Consider the following 8,807-nt stretch of genomic DNA (forward strand, 5'->3'; position numbering starts at 1 on the left):
GGATGAAGATGGTCTCTCTCAAACAGCCCTGCAACCAAATAACAAGAGTCTCTTGTGTCCCCAACACACCTGATTCAATGGTAAATTATATAGGTGAACTAGTTCGGCGAAAAGATGGTGATACAAGTGTAATATGGATAGTAGATATATGTTTTTGTAATATGAAAATATAAAAAAGCAAGGTAACTAGTAACAAAAGTGAGCAAAAGCAGTATTGCAATGCTTGAAAACAAGGCCTAGGGTTTATACTTCCACTAGTGCAAATTCTCTCAACAATGATAACAAAAATGAATCATATAACAATCTCTCGACGTGCAACAAAGAATCACTCCAAAGTTTCTATCGAAGAACATAGGACGAAAACGTGCATCAACCCTTATGCATAGATTACCCCAATATCGCCTCGAAAATCCGCGAGTTGATTGCCAAAACATACATCAAGTGAATCAATAGAACATCACATTTTCACCACAAATATCCCATCGCAAGACATACATCAAGTGTTCTCAAATCCAATACTCAATCCAACATCACGAAACCTCAAAGAGCAAGACTCAATTCAGCATAAGAAGATAAAGAGGGGGAAACACCATATGATCCAACTATAGTAACAAAGCTTGCGGTACATCAAGATCGTGTCAAGTCAAGAACATGAGAGAGAGAAAGATCAAACACATAGCTATTGGTACATACCCTCAACCCCGAGGGTGAACTACTCCCTCCTCATCATGGTGGCCGTCGGGATGATGAAGATGGCCTCCGGTGATGATTTCTCCCTCCGGCAAGGTGCCAGAACGGGGGCCCGATTGGTTTTTCGTGGCTACAGAGGCTTGCGGCGGAGGAACTTCTCATATAGGGTTCTTTTCAGAGGTTTGGGTATTTATAAGAATTTTTTGCATCGGGCTCACGTCAAGGGGGTGCCCGAGGGGCCCACAAGCCAGGAGCACCCTTCCCTGAGGGTAGGGTGCGCCCCCTGGCTTGTGGCCTCCTCGATCACTTCCTGGCCCAGCTCTGGTGCTTCGGGGGTCTCTTTTGGCCCATAAAAAAACACCATAAATTTTCAGCCTAATCCGAGAACTTTAATTTGTGCACAAAGAAACTACGCCATGGTAGATCTGCTGAAAACAGCGTCAGTCCGAGTTAGTTCCAATCAAATCATACTAAAACCATATAAAATTGTTGTAAACATGACAGTGATACTTCATAAATTATAGATACGTTGAAGGCGTATCAGTGAGGTGCTCGCACTACCTTGATTTCTGGCGATTGTTTACTAGGTATACGTATAGGAACTGTCGTTGCTAAAAACCATGATGAAACATTTTAGTGGGCCATGAATCCTATACTCCTTATTAGGCCATAGCAACTAGCAGTTGACGTCAGTATATTCTATAAAAAAAACTAGTAGGCCACGCCACAGACTGGGTCACGATTCACGAACAACCTTGTGCCCTCGCAGCCTCACTCGATCAAGTCGTTCGTCCAGGCCATGCAGGACACCACACTAGGCACCAGACTCTCGCTCGACATGAACCCTTAGCGGTGGCGGTCGGAAGGAGCTTAGCGGGAAAATATCAGATGCTACCGATCCTTATGCGATATTATGATATAGGCTCCTTGGAGCCGTTGGATCTCAGATCCGACGACAACGGAGATCTCGAAAGCCATCGGATCTGAGATCTAACGGCCCAGGAGCCCATATCCTGATATCACCTAAGAGCCGGTAGCACCTGATATTTGCCCGGCGCTTACCCGCATAGGTGCGGGGCCTGCAAGAGAGCACGCGGAGATGTCGACCAGCAGGAGTGTTGTACGCGTGTGGGGGAGGGGGAGCTTTTCCGGCGGCTCGCATGACAACATGAGGCCAGCGGCCAGAAGGAGCAGATGGACAGGAACATGAAGGTGAAAGTGCCAGCAAAGCCAAAGGGCAGAGGTAAAAAATGTGAGGATTTCAAAAATCAAAGGGTAAGTTTAAAAGTAAAGTAACCACTTACAACAAAGAATCACTAGTCAAGATCATAAGAAAATAATGTTGTGCACTCTTGGTATATACAGCATTATCTATGTTGGTTTGCATCAAAAAGATTTTTCCTTAAGAGTTCGCCTCACCTTAAAAAAGCCACTGCACACATGTATTTGGCTAATCTTAACAACATGATTAACTTACACACGGCTAACATTAAGAGGACGAGATGACCACTCTGGCCGGCTTAATAAGCTTCAAGTGCACATGGGCCATGAGCCCTCTCCGTGTGATTAATTGCACGACAGCATCAACATGGTTGATCAAAGCTGCTCCACACCGAAACTCCGCGTACGGACCATCTTCACCCCAAAGCTGCGTTTCCTTTTGGATCGCGCGTCAAAGTAATTATGACCGCGGTACCACCCATACCTAAAATTCTGAAATTCTCTTGACCCATTCATGCACACATGTGAGTGGAGTGAGTAAGGCTAAAGTTTAGTCCCACCCCGAAAGTTGAGAGAGAGTTGCACCTCTTTATAAGGTGAGCTCTTCTACCACTTGTATGAGCATGAGAAGAGGAGACCTACACGCGCGCTTCTCCTTCTCGCTCGCCTCGCCACGCCACGCCTCGTCATGATGCGCCGCGGGTTGCGGGATTGAGCCGAGCCGAGGACAGAGCTATGCACGTTGTCTATATTTTTGTTGCATGGGAAAATTAATGAGTCATTAATTAATAATTAACGGACGCGTTAATTACTGAACCGTTTCCGATTCTTTTGGATCGTGACGACTCGGACGTGGGGTTTACTCCCACGACCTACCCGGCCCGCACTATATAGTCAGGCAGACGTCTACCCTAGCCGCCGCCGCTTCATATGGTTTGTCACCACCGTTCCAGATCATTGCGCCGCCAAGCAAGTCTTCTCCATCCCTCCTTCCGGCGTGCACCGCGAGAAGGGACAGCAGGCCTCCGGAACCCCGCCTCTCGTGATCCTGTACGGGAGAGGGGCGATTAGGTTTTTGGGGAGCGCACTCGCGCGACTGCTGGCAGCGACGACTTCGCGAACGACGACTTCTTCCCCGACCTCGGCAACCTTGTCCTCAACAACATGGGCGACAACGTCAATGCCGGCGGTGCTGCACCCGCTGCACCGTATGTGATTCTATCCTTCCTGTTCGAGATCGTGGTAGAATTCATGCTTCTAGTATGTGCCCTGGATGTGATATGTTCATCTTCTATGCTAGTTCACATGATTAGTTTAATCTCTGCTGCTGTGGTCATGATTTATCTTCTGTTTATTCGGATTAAATCTCGTAGTAATTTGCTCATATTTCCAACAATCCAAAAACCTGATTATAGGCAATTTACTCTGAGTGGTTTTGCTGCGCATCTGAAGCCGCATGCCTTTAAGGGGGCGCGATATAAGAGGTGGCGCACGAGAGCAGTCTACTGGCTTCAGACCATGGGCTGCTATGATGCCACCAAGGGCAAGCCTGAGGGCGATCTTAATCCAGCACAGCTGGAAGCTTTTGAGAAGATCGATACCCTCTTTAAAGGCGCTCTTCTGAGTGTTCTTGATGACTCCATTGTGGATTCGTATATGTCGTTTGACAACGGCAAGGACATGTGGGCTGCGCTCGAGGCCAAGTTTGGTACTTCGGACGCCGGCGACGAGTTGTACGTCATGGAGCAATTCTATGACTACAAGATGACTGATGAGCGCCCTGTTGTACAGCAGGCTCATGAGATACAGTCGCTCGCAAAAGAACTTGAGTACTTCAAGTGTGTGTTGCCGGAGGCATCATTGCCAAGCTTCCACCTTCGTGGAACAATTTTGCTACTTCCCTGAAACACAAGAGACAGGAGTTTTCCGTTGCGGATCTCATTGGTACTCTTGATGTTGAAGAGAAGGCGAGAGCAAAGGACACACGTGCTCGAGTTGCTGAGGGAGGTTCTAGTGCCCACATGGTATAGAAGAAGAACTCCCAGCCCAACAAGTTCAAAAACAATAAGAACAAAACTCAGGGCAAAGGCAAGTTTGATACAAAGAACAAGCCATCACATTCTACCAACTTCAAGAAGAATTCTCATAAGGGGAAGGGACTTTGCCATGTCTGCGGTGATCCTAATCACTGGGCTCCGAAGTGTCCTAACCGCTTTGAGGAGCGCGAACATGAGAAGAGCGGCAAGTCCGCTAATGTTGTCATCGGTGATACTGATATGAAGGAATCAGGGTACGGTATTTTTCCTACCATCCTTTCAGTATTTCAATCCCCTGATTGGTTAATTGACACCGGTGCCAATGTACATGTTTGTGCTGACGCCTCCATGTTTTCTTCTTACCAGGCAACAGGGACTTCAACCGTGCTGATGGGGAACGGGTCACATGCCATCGTTCGAGGTGTTGGTACGGTGGATCTGAAGTTTACTTCGGGGAAGACCGTGCGTCTGAAGAACGTTCATCATGTGCTGTCCATCAATAAAAATCTCGTTAGCGGTTCCCGTTTATGTCGAGATGGTTTTAAGTTGGTTTTCGAATCCAATAAAGTTGTAATTCTAAGTGTGGACAATTTTTTGGAAAAGGCTATGAGTGCGGAGGCTTGTTCCGCCTATCTTTGTCGGATATTTGCACTAAAGTTATTAATGATGTTTGCCACAATAATGAGTCTGATATTTGGCATTCACAACTCTGTCATATTAACTTTGGTTGCATGACGCGGTTAGCCAGTATGAATTTAATTCCGAAAATCTCTACTGTCAAAGGCTCCAAGTGCCAAGTATGTGTGCAAGCTAAGAAACCTCGCAAGTCCCATAAGACTGCATAGGCAAGAGACTTGGCGCCACTAGAGCTTATACATTCTGATCTTTGTGAGATGAATGGCGTGTTGACAAAAGGTGGAAAGAGATACTTCATGACGTTGATTGATGACTCCACTAGATATTGTTATGTGTATCTTCTGAAATCAAAAGATGAGGCTTTGACTTTCTTTAAAAACTATAAAGCTGAGGCAGAGAACCAACTTGATCGAAAAATTAAACGGCTTAGGTCCGATCGTGGTGGAGAGTATTTTTCCATTAATTTGATCTGTTGTGTGCGGAACATGGTATAATCCATGAGAGGACGCCTCTCTACTCACCCCAGTCAAATGGGGTAGCCGAAAGAAAGAACCGAACTCTAACTGATATGGTTAACACCATGTTAGACACTTCGGGTCTATCCAAGGAATGGTGGGGGGAGGCGCTAATGACTGCGTGTCATGTCCTAAACCGAGTTCCCACAAAGCATAAGACCATGACTCCATTTGAGGAATGGGAAAGGAAAAGGTTGAAACTCTCTTACCTACGTACTTGGGGTTGTTTGGCGAAAGTCAATATACCAATTCCCAAGAAGCGCAAGCTTGGACCAAAAACCGTGGATTGTGTTCTTCTGGGCTATGCTTTTCATAGCATCGGCTATAGATTTTTGATAATAAAATCTGAGGTATCCGACATGCATGTTGGTACGATTATGGAATCAAATGATGCAACTTTCTTTGAGGACATATTTCCTATGAAGGATATGTCGAGTTCATCAAATCAGGAGATACCTACTCCATCTAGTGAGGAATTCACTGTAATTCCTGAACCCACCATTGCGATGGAACACATTGAGAATCCTGTTGAGGGTAACAATGGAACTCCTGTGAGGAGTAAGAGACAGGGGACTGCAAAGTCTTTTGGTGATGATTTCAATGTGTACCTCGTGGATGACACACCCAGGACTATTTCAGAAGCCTATGCATCTCCTGATGCTGACTACTGGAAGGAAGTTGTACGTAGTGAGATGGATTCCATCTTAGCTAATGGTACCTGGGAGATCACTGACCGTCCTTATGGGTGCAAACCTGTAGGATGTAAGTGGGTGGTCAAGAAGAAGCTTAGACCTGATGGTACAATTGAAAAGTATAAGGCACGGCTTGTGGCCAAGGGTTATACCCAGAAAGAAGGTGAAGAATTCTTTGATACTTACTCACCCGTGGCTAGACTGACCACAATTCGGGTGCTACTATCACTGGCTGCCTCACATGGTCTTCTCGTTCATCAAATGGACGTTAAGACGGATTTCCTCAATGGAGAGTTGAAGGAGGAAATTTACATGGATCAGCCAGATGGTTTTGTAGTACCTGGTCAAGAAGGAAAGGTGTGCAAGTTATTAAAGTCTTTATATGGCCTTAAACAAGCTCCTAAGGAGTGGCATGAGAAGTTCGAAAGAACATTAACTGCTGTCGGCTTTGAAGTAAACGATGGTGACAAGTGCGTGTACTATCGCTATGGTGGGGGCGAAGGAGTTATTCTTTGTCTGTATGTCGACGACATATTGATCTTTGGAACCAAACTTGATTTAATCAAGGAGGTTAAGGATTTCTTATCTTGCTGTTTTGAGATGAAGGATCTAGGAGTAGCTGATGTTATCTTAAACATCAAGCTGTTGAGAGATGAGAATGGTGGGATCACACTGCTTCAGTCTCATTATGTGGAAAAGGTCTTGAGTCGTTTTGGGTATAGAGACTGCACGCCTTCTCCAACTCCATATGATGCTAGTGTGTTGCTTCGAAAGAATCGACGGATTGCTAGAGATCAACTGAGGTATTCTCAGATTATTGGCTCGCTTATGTATTTGGCGAGTGCCACGAGGCCTGACATCTCTTTTGCTGTGAGCAAGCTGAGTCGGTTTGTGTCAAACCGGGAGATGATCATTGGCATGCGCTTGAGAGAGTTATGCGCTATTTGAAAGGCACCACGAGCTATGGGATTCACTACACCGGGTATCCAAGGGTACGGGAGGGTTATAGTGACTCAAACTGGATATCTGATACTGATGAGATTAAGGCCACAAGTGGTTATATTTTTACACTTGGTGGTGGCGCTGTTTCCTGGAAGTCTTGCAAGCAGACCATCTTAACGAGGTCAACTATGGAAGCAGAACTCACAGCATTAGACACTGCCACTGTTGAAGTGGAGTGGCTTCGTGAACTCTTGATGGACTTACCTATGGTTGAAAAACCAATACCCCCTATCCTGATGAACTGTGATAATCAAACTGTGATCGTCAAGATAAACAGTTCTAAGGACAATATGAAGTCCTCAAGGCATGTGAAGAGGAGACTAAAATCTGTCAGAAAATTGAGGAACTCCGGAGTTATTACGTTGGATTATATCCAAACGTCGAAAAACTTGGCAGATCCCTTCACAAAGGGTCTATCACGTAATGTGATAGATAATGCATCGATGGAGATGGGTTTGAGACCCACCGCATGAGTTGTCCATAGTGGTAAACCACTCTATGTGATCGGAGATCCCGTGAAGTAGAAGTGAGAGACAAGTTGTTGGTCAGCTGGGAGGAGAGTATCCCTATATTAATTATCCCACTCCGTGAAGATGCAATACTCTCCTGATCTGCATGGCAGGTTGATACTTATCTTAATGTGTTCCAAGTGGCTTATTTGGGTAAGTAGAGATGTTGTCCTGCAGAACATCTTCTGAGGAACACACCTATATGAATTTGACTGTTAACGTCGCAGTCTGTGAGAATTGGGTGTTCTCTAATAAATTCATGAAAGGCCCTGGAGTATGACGTATACGCTCCACCCACGGGGAAGCCTTGCGGCAGCCCAGTATCGATCAAGAATTTGTGTGAAACTAGTTTCACAGAAAACTTGTAGTTCAAGGCATAGTCCACTATTCAAGTTGTGATCTAGTGTAGCATAAATTTCTAAGTGGAAGTTCAACTTCACAGTCTCCACTAAGCACCGATATATAAAACAATGTTTTGGAACTAAATGATGAGATGTGCCAATGAGACTTTGTGGGGGATTGTTGGAATTTTGCTAGTAGGCCTTTGGCCCAAAGCCCAACTAAAATTCTGAAATTCTCTTGGCCCATTCATGCACACATGTGAGTGGAGTGAGTGAGGCTAAAGTTTAGTCCCACCCCGTAAGTTGAGAGAGAGTTGCACCTCTTTATAAGGTGAGCTCTTCTATCACTTGTATGAGCATGAGAAGAGGAGACCTACACGCGCGCTCCTCCTCCTCGCTCGCCTCGCCACGCCACGCCTCGTCACGACGCGCCGCGCCGCGCCGCGGGTTGCGGGTTGCGGGATTGAGCCGAGCTGAGGACAGAGCTATGCACGTTGTCTATATTTTTGCTGCATGGAAAAATTAATGAGTCATTAATTAATAATTAACGGACGCGTTAATTACTGAACCGTTTCTGATTCTTTTGGATCGTGACGACTCGGACGTGGGGTTTACTCCCACAACCTACCCGGCCCGCACTATATAGTCAGGCAGACGTCTACCCTAGCCGTCGCCGCTTCGTATGGTTTCTCACCACCGTTTCAGATCATTGCGCCGCCAAGCAAGTCTTCTCCATCCCTCCTTCCGGCGTGCACCGCGAGAAGGGACAGCAGACCTCCGGAACCCTGCCTCTCGTGATCCTGTACGGGAGAGGGGCGATCAGGTTTTTGGGGAGCGCACTCGCGCAACTGCTGGCAGCGACGACTTCGCGAACGACGACTTCTTCCCCGACCTCTGCAACCTCGTCCTCGACAACATGGGCGACAACGTCAACGCCGGCGGTGCTGCACCCGCTGCACCGTATGTGATTCTATCATTCCTGTTCGAGATTGTGGTAGAATTCATGCTTCTAGTATGTGCCCTAGATGTGATATGTTCATCTACTATGCTAGTTCGCATGATTAGTTTAATATTTGCTGTTGTGGTCATGATTTATCTTCTGTTTATTTGGATTAAATTTCGTAGTAATTTGCTCATATTTCCAACACTGCACACATGTATTTGA

The sequence above is a fragment of the Triticum urartu genome, chromosome 1A (genome assembly GCF_056163025.1).
Source record: "Triticum urartu cultivar PI428250 chromosome 1A, HENAU_Tu73, whole genome shotgun sequence".
In the NCBI taxonomy this organism is placed as follows: Eukaryota; Viridiplantae; Streptophyta; class Magnoliopsida; order Poales; family Poaceae; genus Triticum; species Triticum urartu.